Source organism: Rattus norvegicus, chromosome 3 (assembly GCF_036323735.1).
Source record: "Rattus norvegicus strain BN/NHsdMcwi chromosome 3, GRCr8, whole genome shotgun sequence".
Classification (NCBI taxonomy): Eukaryota; Metazoa; Chordata; class Mammalia; order Rodentia; family Muridae; genus Rattus; species Rattus norvegicus.
The window spans coordinates 17,044,463-17,056,088 of record NC_086021.1 but is presented as its reverse complement, the minus strand read 5'-3'; the positions used below and the strand labels follow the sequence as shown (position 1 = coordinate 17,056,088).

At 44.1% G+C, this 11,626-nt stretch overlaps 1 long non-coding RNA gene across 1 annotated transcript; it reads right to left on the bottom strand.

The window, feature by feature from the left end:
- On the bottom strand, positions 5,401-7,644 carry LOC134486267 (uncharacterized). The gene is made up of 3 exons (XR_010065084.1): positions 7,509-7,644; positions 5,615-6,483; positions 5,401-5,534 (listed from the first exon to the last, which is right to left on the bottom strand). It is a non-coding gene; the product is annotated as an uncharacterized LOC134486267 (long non-coding RNA).

The window sequence follows — 11,626 nt, the reverse complement described above, 5'->3', positions numbered from 1 at the left end:
ACATATGGTGGGAGGCGTCTTTACAATTGACTGCTGATGGTATCTCACCCCAGACAAAATGCTGCAATGCAGACATGGTGTAGCTCAGTCCCAGAAAGAAATAGGGGATGTTGAGAAACCTACCCAGCTGTTTCTAGTGTGAGGTGACGTTTAGACCTCTGACACAACCTTCTGGCCCTACCCTATGTGTTTAAGATACACATTGTCCCAGTGGAAAGTTCAAAGGTGGGACTATGAAAGGCGATTGGACCCTGTGGGCTGTAATCAATGAGTTCATCTGTTGATGGATGTGTATGAAGGTGGCGAGAAACTAGGATATAGGAAATTAAGGGACTTGGTTGGTCATTTGGGACATGACTGGGAGGGGGTTTTTTTGTCCTTAGTCTCTTCCTGTGTTGGTGCTTCTTGGATGACAGTGAGGTTAGCAGTTGAGCTCTATCTTGCCCCTTTCATGATCATGTGACCATGGACCGAATCCTATGAAACCATGAACCAAAATAAGTTTGTATACTATGTCAGTTGCTAGGCAACGTGTAAGAGTGATGAATGGATTAACATGAAAGTGGCCAAAAGTGATGCTGACCATACCAGGTCAGGACCGGATTTGATGTAGGAGGACCCATGACTTAACACTTTAAACTCTTTGTCTGGAGGCTGCACGCTAAGAGAAGACCCAATGTTTCCCAAGTGGTTTTGTCCAGAAGATTCTGCCAATGTATCTGTAGTCTTAGCAAATCAAGAACCTCCTGCTTCCCGCTCTGGTCCTTCTCCTGACTTCACTTCTGTGTTTTTAATAGACTTACTTCTATATCATATGAAATAGTGGGAAATGAGTATTAAAAAAGGGAGGGAAGCTATAAATTTTGCTTTAAAATCATTAAATTACACAAATAAATTAAATGGATTTTTTAAGTATGTAAATTATACTTCAATAAGGCTGCAGAAAAGGCTTGGCCAACTTTGATGCTTGTCGGGTGATATGCTATTTGTCATAGTTCCTGTGACTTTGATCTTAATAGTAGTGGGTTTTATTACAGATGACTCAGACACCAGGGTAACCAGGCAGGGAGAACACTCCGTTCTGTCAGGGAAAAAAATCAAGTCAAATTCATTGGCTTTCTTGATGAGGGTTTTTGTGGTAACAGCTGAGTTGGCTGGAAGTTGGACAGCTATTGGCTGAGAGCAAAGATGGAGAGAGCACAATGTTTACGGGGATAACTGAAGGTTGTGCTCACAAAAGGGGCTGAGTCTCATGGAGTGCAATTGCAGAAGCTCCAGCGGCTGATGAGGCTGAGGCCTAGGACCCTTGCAAGGCTGCCATTATACGTTTTGTGATGTCACGGCCGAGTGTGAGATAAGGCTAGATGAAGTGGAAAAATTTTGGTTTCTTTGGAAAATCACTTGTGTCACAGGATGTTTTTCTGGAAGCTATGTTAGGAGAGGATGTTCTGCTGAAGCAGACACATGAGAAGGCATGTGATATTTTGCTGGAGCACACGCTTGAAGGGGGACAGGATGTTTACGGAGAACATAAATGTAATCCCACAGAGAGGGAGAGGACATCTTTACATTGCTACACCTTGCATGGCTTCGATGGTCTTTGCTGGTCTTCGTTCCATAATGAGAAATGCACAAAAGAACCTGTGCTATTTGGGCTGCTTCTGGCTGCTTCTGCTGCTACTTGTTGGTTTGTTACAGTCTTGTGGTCTCTGCCAGATCAAGGCACTACTACTGATTCGTGTTTTGTGTTTGCTATTGGGCCATACTGCACCATGAAGATTGAAGTTACCCCAAAGAATTACTTCTAAATATGTCCACAACTCTCTCCCTTTGCCTATCAACTTTCTCTCTCTGCTACCTCTAGTTGGTGGGCTAGAAGGTTTAAGAACCCTAAATAATGTAGGTTTTGAAAAAATCTAAGCCTACAGATAGATTCATGGGTTTTGAGAAAGGGTTATGTCTCCTGCTGAGAGGAGATGATATGTAGGTTGTGACTTTTTGGTTCTGTGGTCTACTGTGACCCATTAAATGGCCAGTGACTGACAGTCTCCCAGTAAGTGTAGCCCACACTAAAATGCTTTTGCTTGGTGTTGGGAGCTGTAGAATGTATTCATTTCTTGGCACATATCCTCGAGTATTCATGTTGGTGACAGTAGTTACTCTTCAGTTCTGCCATACAGGGAAGTGGGTCTGTACACTGAGAGAAGAGAGTGGCTGGTGGTGAGTATGTAACATGGAGTAAGAGAATCATTATGGTGCTGGGTCTCTCTTTCCTTTTTTTTCACAACTTGACAATCTGGAGCCAACTGAGAAGAGAGAACAATTCAAGAACTTCCTCCATTAGATAGACTTTCGGCAAGTCTATGGAACATTTTCTTGATTAATGATTGTTGTGGGAGGGCCCACCATTGTGGGCAAGTTCATCAGTAGTCATGTGTAAAAAGAATAGCCTTATAGTGTGTAAGAAATAGTAAGGGAGCAAGCCATGGGGAGTGTGGCGTTTTGAATAAGAGAGGCTCCCACAGACATATATTTGTATATTTAGTAAACAGGGATTGACAGTATTTTCAAGGATTAGAAGGATGAAGAGGTGTGGTGTCATTGGAGGAAGTAGGTGTGTCAACAAGGGTGTAGTTTGAGTTTTCAAGAGCCCCATGCTTTCCCATATTCTCTCTCTCTCTCTCTCTCTCTCTCTCTCTCTCTCTCTCTCTCTCTCTCTCTGCTTACAGAGCAGTAGCTCTCTATTGCTCCCGTGTTATACTCCCTGCCATGATGATGGACCAGACGTCTGAAAGTGTAAGGGAGCCTCCAATTACATGCTTTCATTATAGTAGATCCTTGACCATGGTGTCTCTTCACAGCAACAGAACATTGACTGAGACAGGGAGCAGGCCAACAAGCAGAGCTCCTTGTTACAGCTTCAAGCTCCTGCTCTGGTTTCCCTCAGTGATGGTCTGTAACCTGTAAGGCAAATAACCCTTTCCTCCCCATGTTAGTTTTGATCATGTCATTCATCACGGAGAGAAGGAAGCAAACTAGAACGTCACAGGTCAGTACATGAGCAAGTCTTACCTTTAAATTAAAACAAAGTGTCTCTACGTCTCTATTTGTGGTTATGAGGTAAGCGTCTGTGGCTCTACTAGACACACTGTTTCTATAAGACATTGTCTTACTTAGGGTTCCTATTGTTGTAAGGAAACACCATGACCAAAGAGCAAGTTAGGGAGGAAAAGGTTTATTCAGCTTACACTTCTACATTGCTGCTCATCAGCAAAGGAAGTTGGGACAGGAACTGAAACAGGACAGGATCCTGGAGGCAGGAACTGAGCCATTGGCTATGGAGTGGCACTGCTTACTGTCTTGATCCTCATGTCTTGCTTAGCTTGCTTTCTTATAGAACCCAGAACCACCAGCCTAGGAATGGTGCCGCTCACAGTGGGCTTAGCCCTCCCCCACCAAACACTAAGAAAATGCCCTACAGCTGGATCTTATAGAGGCATTTTCTCAACTGAGGCTCCCTCTTCTCTAATGATTCTACCTTGTGTCAAGTTGGCATAAAATCAGGGCGGTGGTTAGAATGTGATTGTCCCATGGGAAGTGTGGCACAAGTAGGAGGTGTGGCCTTGTGGGAGTAGGTGTGGCCTTGTTGGAGGAAGCATATCACTGTGAGGGAGATATGCTTCTTCTCCAACACCATGTCTGCCTAGATGCTTCCATGCTTCCTGCCTTGATGAAAATAGACAGAACTTCTGAACATGAAGGCCAGCACTAATTAAATGTTGTCCCATATAAGTTGCCTTGGTCATGATGTCTTTTTGCAGCAATGAAACCGTCAGACAACTATCTATTATAAAAACCAACAAATAGCAGAATTAATCAATGCTAGAAAGTATTTTCAAGTCTTACAGTGAGAAACTTATTCTTGAGAGAAGAAAGAACAATGAATGAGTCCATGAAAATGTTGCCTCCAAAGACCTTCTTGCAGTGTAGATGTGGCTCAGGGAGACCCCATGGGGTACAAGGGGCTTCTCAGGAGGAGAGAGCTACATGGTCAGGAAGCAGAAAGCATTTTAAAGTCACGGCAAATGGCAGAGGAAAGAGCTCAGAACCTCGGCATTGGAGGCACCATCAAGAGTTTTCTGAGGATAAGCTTACATATGAGTAAGAGACTGGGACTTCTTTGGGCTAGATAGGGTAACAGGGCCCACAGGTGTGTAGGAAGCCATCCAGTCGAAAGAGAGCCAGACAAGACAAGCCAGTGCAGGAGATCTTGTGGTCATCGAGGGGCATTCAGCAGAGACCTCAAAAGATATTACAAGCTGCAACAGAGTCAAACAGTGCTTAGGGAAGCTAAACACAGGATCCACGTAACACCTGAGAGAAGCTCACAGCATCCTCAACTTCCCTTTTAAATTACCTTTTACTGATCATACAAAATAATGGGCTTTATGATACTTTCAGGAATCGATAGATATAAACTTAGTTTGGCATTTACTACTCTTGCGTTATCCTCGTCAAAATGTCCTCCGGGGAAGCCTCCCCCTCACTTCCACCTTCTGTAATGATGTCTTGGCTGTTCTTTAAGAAACCAAAGAGACCAATATGGATGTGGCCCAAGTTCAACTCATTCTAGACCCTTTCTGTTCTTCCTGGTTCTCCTGGTTCACTATTTGAGAACTCCATCTTGGAATTCCTTCGTCCCTCAGTGTCCTCTACTCCCTCATGTGTTCTTTAGTCTTTCTTCCACATCACCATCAATTTAGTCTTTTTTACCCTCATCCTTGTCTCTTCTCTGTATGTGAAGGTTGGAATTATTTAAAAAGATGACTTTAGGGGCCTGGAGAGATGACCAATGGATCAAGAGCTCATCTGCTTTGAAAGAGGTCCTGGATTTGGTTCTTTGAGCTCATGTCCAATGTCTCCCAACCACCTTTAATTCCAGCTCCAGAGGACCAGACTATTCTTGTCTCTGTGGTCTCCTGTGTTCATGACTTGCCCCCACCCACATAATTAAAAATAATACATGTACAGATGAGAAACAGGTTTCATTAGGTTTCGTTAGTCAAACATTCCCCGACCTTCTCTGATTCTGAGTCTCCTTGGATCAGTTTATTGGGTTTCCCCTTGAGTTCCAAGACCACCTCCCTGTTCCCTGCCCCTCTTTCCCCAACTGTCTGTTTCTCCCTCAAACTTCACCTCAGAGACTCTATCTATGTCTGGCTCCTCTCCACTGCTTCCTAAACATCCATCTTTTTTCCCCCGTGCCATCCCTGCTCCTCTAAGCCTCTTCTCCAGTTCTTTTCTCTCCCTAAATACCAGACCAGCTCAGTCCTGTTTGTTTTAGTCTATGTGACATCAGACTTACTGTTCACAGCCTTGACTTTTCCGGCTTCCTCTCGATGTTCCATCCACCACAGCCCATCTCCTCCACCAAAGTGTTCACACACAACACGTCACATCGCACGTTTTAATTTTTAGAGCAAAAACAAATTCCACTGGAAAAGATACTGGGGTTGTCAAAGGCATGTGGGTATCTGAAACACAGAAAAACAAACATTTTCCCTCCAATCCTATAAATTCCCCATCTATGTCCCCCTTACTTTGTGAATTTCACCTTAACGAATCTTTTCCATCAGATTATAGACATAGATGTGGACGTTGCCATCAAACTTGAACAAGTACACGGAAGGCTTGCCTAGAACTTGGTAAATGACTTTGCCGATCTTTTTGGACCGGTCGCTTCTGGTGAACTGCACACATTGACCTGTTAAGATGTTGCTGTCAACGTCTGACTTCACCTCTGCTGGAGGAGTCTCTGGAATGATACGGAGGTTACCTTCTGTGTAATCATCCAGGAGCTGGTAGATGTATAGGACTGGATCTTTCTTGTAGGTGATGTAAAACCAGTCCTTCATGATCGGCACCTGGGCTAGGACCACCCCCCTCCAGTTGTACTTAGAGCCATGTTTGCCCTCAAATTTATGCTCCACAGCTCGGCCAACCATGGCACTTGCGAGATGGGTTCTTTCACTTGAGGAAACACTACTTTGTGAGGCAAGACCTTTAGCTTTAAAATCCTCTCATCACTGGAAGTGCCAGTCCATAGACACAGTCAATTCCGTCATACTTGACCAGATAGAGAGAGGGATTTGTTGGCAGTTGATCTAGAACGATGGCCTTCCATGGGGTGACGGGCTCATCACCTTCCTTCCATCCGTGGGAAATTCTGAAGCCCACAATGTCCCCAGGGCCTGGAGAGAAGGCCTCCTCCTCATCCGCTTCTGGGTGGATGGTGTGCTCATCCTCCTCAGAGACATCCTCCTGTTCTTGGCTTTAGACCTAGTGTGGTAAGCCACGGCATCCTGGTCCACTGTCTTGTGGCTATTGTTCTGTGTTCAGGCTTCATACTTGCCCGTGCCCTGGGTTTGAAGAGCTCGCCTTCTTAAACCAGACACAATGCTGTTCCCTCTGTCATGTGAGTGCCTGCAAGGACAATGGGGGTGGGGTGGGGAGGGCGCTGGACCAAGGCTCTTGTCTAAGAGAACTTTGGAGCAGGTGACGAAGGGGATGGTAAACAAGTCTGAGCATCTGAATCTAATTCTGTCGTAATCAGAAGTTCATAGGAGGGCTGGGCAATGGTGGAGCACACCTTTAATTCCAGCACTCAAGAGGCAGAGGGAGGCCGACCTCTGTGAGATCAAGGCCAGCCTGGTCTACAGAGTTAGTTCAAGGATAGCCAAGCTACACGCAGAAAAACACTGTCTCAAAAATCAAAATGAAAAGTTCAAAGGGAAATGAGCAAATGGTTCTCTACAGCTCAGAATAACATATTCAGACACATTTCTTCAGCCCGAGGCACTATGCCTCTGCTGAGGAACCTCTCCTTGAATGTATAGGTCAGTGTGGGATTAAGTATCCCTGCCCCCACTTTAACCAAGCAGAACAGAGAAAGGATAGCAAAGGAGCCAAAAGGTTGGCCATACCCTTCTTCTACCCTCTAACTATGAGGTATGTGGCAAAATCCACAAGTATCTGCCCAGAGACACAGCACACCAGTCCACTGACTTTCTCTATTGTGCATCATGACCCAGCCCCAGGTTTATTACACAAAGCTGTTGCATATTCAACTGGATCAAGGGACTTTGGTCTAGGCAACAACAGCCATTTAGAAATAATATCTCCTGGGGTTGGGATTTACCTAAGTGGTAGATAACTTTCCTAGCAAGCACAAGTCCCTGGGTTCAGTCCTCAGCTCCGAAAAAAAAAATCTAAAAGAAATATTATCTCCTAAAATGCACAGGCACAGAGAGGAGCTTTGGCATTTTAGTAGAATTATGAATTAGATATTGTTAGCAAAGGATAACAAACTCTTAGACTGTCTAGCCTAGACCATCCACCGAGCTCTCAAACGTGGAAGACATTAGAACATACGGTTACTCGCTGTACGAGGGAAAACTTTTAGCTTTCTGGGCTACAAGGGTCCCAGTTATCCTCATAAACGTATTTACTGAGAGAAAATGTCCTAGTCGTCCAGATTCTGTCTTCGGGAACCAGTCAGGCACCAAAAGGCTGTTGAACAATTGTGGGGTTCAGGAGCTGAACTGGCTTTCACACCCCGCTGCGAAGATAGTGAAACCACCTTCAGGGGAGTCTAGCGCCCCCAAGTTGACGAGAAGCGCAACCTCCGCCCAGGGCTCTATGACTTCATCCAGGCGATGCTTACGTCATAGAAGCACTCTCAGGCCAGTTCCTTCCCTAGTTACGCTTAGAAACTTCCAGCATCTCGGTTTTTAGCTTCTCATGTAGCCTCCTGGAGACCCAAAATAAAGTCCCTACCCAAATATTCTGATGACTTGAGTCACAGTCTGTCCAAGTAGCTCTTTTCATGCATTTTTTTTTTTCTGAAAAAGTCTTTGGTTTCTGAGTCACCAACATCCTTGGTGGTTATTTTCCCAGCTCCTATCTTTCCTTTGGTTATCTTTAAGCCATTCTCCGTATCAGAAATATCGCTAGTCTCTCTCTCTGAGGCAGCCCACTGGATATCACCCCAAAATTAGCTTTATCAAAACCCACAATCAGAGGAGGGCCATTTTTATTCAAACAAAGCTGGAATTTGACAGGATTAAATACCTTGTGTTGAAGTCAATGGCAATCATGAATTATGGATTCTTTGCAAAGAGCGAGGAAAAATTAGCTCCTGGACCTGCTTCCAAAGTCGGGATAAACTGACGACAAACCCGATATCGACCAGTCATATTTTAAATGTCTTTAGAATTTACCAGCACTTCTGGTTACAAGGAATTTATTAGATCAAATGAAGCAAAACTGGATGAAATAGATGAGGTAATTTTGTTGTTGAAATATGGGTAGACAGGATACTGGATGCAGGTAAGTGTGGAATTTACCTGTAAATTACAGGGCACTTTAATTGTTTGTGTCACATAATTCTTTAGATCTTCAAAAGGATTCTTTCAGAACCCTCCCCTGTCCCCAACACACTCTGAACCTCCCTTCCATCTCCCCAGTAATTCCCTTCCACTTAAACATTATAATTTTTTTAAATGTACTTAGAGCTTAACAACTTATGGCAGCTTTTTAAAATCTGTCCAATTTTCTAAGTGCACCGTCTTCTTTGTCTCCCTTCTATCGTAGTTTTAAGCACATTTTCCTTCACACTGTGAGTTTTCCTCTCTCTCTGCTCTTATGACTCCTCTGCCATTATGTGACTTTGGTCCACTATGTGGATGAGCTCAGTGTGGGGTTAACTCAAATGACGTGATTTTCCCCCTTTTCTCCCCTTCTTCTTCCTTCTCTAGGCAGCTGCTGAGATTTACAGCCTTGGGGATTTTTTTAAGCCTGGAAAGCGCGCACACACACACACAAACACTCATACATACCCAAACACACAAACACACACATACATACACACACAAACACACACACATGCACACCCAAACACACACACAAACATACACATATACACACTCAAACAAACACATACAGAGAGAGACAGAGACAGAGAGAGACACGGTGAGAGACAGAGAGCCGATGAGAAAACATGTAATATCATCTTTCTAAGAACAATCAACAGAGACAACTTTCAAGAAAGGGAAGAACAAGTAGGCGACAAGAAGAACAATCTCATCATAGCCGTCAACTTGAGGAGGAAAGAGTTTGTCTCACTCTATCTTCTAGGTTCCTGTCTATTACTGAGTGACGTTGGGGCAGGAACTCAGGCAGGACTCTAGAGGCAGGAAAGGAAGCAGAGACGCCTTAAAAATGCTGGGTACTGGATTGCTATCCATGACCTACTCAGCTTTCTCTCCTTCTCCTACAACCCAGGGCCACCTTCATAGGGGACGACACTCCCCATAGTGGGCTACACCCTTCCACATCAACCATAAAAAAAATTCCATACACATGAGGCCAAAGGACATTCTGATGGAGGCAATTCTTCAGCTGAGGCTCCTTCTTCCCAGGTTGAGTCAAACTGACAATAAAAACTAACCAGGACCCTGCACATCCATTCTGATTGCCACACTGTGTGCAATAGACAAGCCATTGGAATAACCTTAGCTGTTGATCACTGGATGAATGGCTTTAAAAATGTGATGTACATTGATGTGATTCTCATCTGTGTGTAAGAGGAAAGGGTTTTGTTCTCAGAAAAACGGATGGAGCGTAAAATACAATATGTTAAGTGAAACAAGCCAGACTCAAACAGACGATTGTGAAATTTAGATTTTAATAAGGGATATTAAGTGAAAGGGGGCATTTAGGAAGAGGAAGGGGAGCAGCAGGGTGTGTGTGTGTGTGTGTGTGTGTGTGTGTGTGTGTGTGTGTGTGTGTGTGTGCAGGTGGAAATGGAGGTGAGTTGTGAGGATGAAGATGGCTAATGTACAGTATAAACCTGTACAAGGAGTCACAAGCAAGCCCACTGACTTGTACATTTAAAGAACATCGATATAAGAGAACTGAGTCTAAAACAATGTTTTGATTAAATTGGGGGTTTATAGTTTAGAGATACCATAAAGTTTATTCGTATTTTCCTTCCCACAGGTGGCTCTTGCTGTTTCAAGCTTGATACTGGTGACAGGATATGGCCATGAACTTTAGTGTCTGTACCTCATCAATCACCCGGAATTCACGTCATTCAGTGAGTCTACCGTGGGGAAGGAGGTAGTTAGAGATCTTACGGGTACACGATGTGGGAAGAATAATGCCCACACCCACTATAGATTTCCAAATATTCACCCTCATTTCTGGTTTGAATGTGATCGCACAAAAGTAATTTTCTGAGGATTAATCCCCAGTGGGAATGTAGTTGTGAAGAATTGATTAGGTCAAGAGGGGAGCGACCTACAAATAAAGATCCATTAATGATGCTATTGTGGAAAAGGTTAAATTATGAAAGGGAGTTTGGCTCCCTCTATTGTCTTCCGAGCCCATTGGATCCCTTCGTGGTGACAACATCCCACAAGAACTCCTTCCTCTGCCGATGGTCTCTTCATCTCCGATTTACAGGCTTATGAATCAGAATCAGACAGAATCTGCCTCATTATAGACTAGCCAATTGGTGACATTCTGTTTGTCCATACAAGCAAGAACATGCCTCAGAATTGTGACCAGCTGGGTCATATGGGAAAGCGAAGCTGACAGAGAGTACTAGGTTGTTAGTGCTGAAGACAAGATGGGTTCAGGGTTAGCGTGTGTGCTCTTTGTGAGAGAAACAGCACAGAGGAAGAGTGTAGATTGGGAAGATGCAGCTTGGGAGGCACTCAGACATCTACTGTTGGCCTTGTGGGGACAAGGAGCCATTAGGTAGGGGAAAGACCGCTAGGGATAGCTTCAGCCACTGCTTTTGGCTAGCAGAACCCTGTTTAGAATCCTCATCTTCGAGGATGTAAAGAAAACTGTCTGGAGTCAGTTGATCCATCAGTAACCATCAAGAGTGTGTCCACTATTCCAGAGGGACCCAGGAAAAAGCCTGATCCTGGAAGATCCTTTGCCTTCCAGAGATGGAGACTTCTCCCCGGCAACACTGGGCAACCCATCTACGTAGGTGAGGGCATCCCACTAAGTCCAGATCAGTGTTTCTTAACCCTTGGATTGAGACCCCTTTGGGAGCTCAAATGGCCCTTGCACAGGAGTCACATATCATATATCCTGTACATCAGACATTTACATTACAATTCATAACTATAGCAAAATTAACGTTATGAAGTAGCAATGAAATAATTTTAGAGTTGGTGGAGCAATATGAAAAGGTTACGTTATTAAGGTTGAGAACCACTCTTCCTGACCCCTCTAACATATGCCTGTTGGTATGAACTGGAGGTATAATCCCTTTTGTTCAATCAGGCAAATCCAGAAAAAACCAAAACACCACCATAAGGTTATGAAGGATAAACAGCCACTGCACCCACAGTGTCAGGACTGCTGACATCTTAGACAAATGATGTCAAAATGGAAATCACGTCACACCATGACCATCCCCCTGAATGAAAAGCAGATTGTAAAGCCAGGATTCAATTGTCGTCAATGAGAAACTTCAAAAAGAAAAGGTTACACATCATCTTGGTGATGTAATAGAAGAAACAAGAGAAAATCGAAAAGGAACTCACTG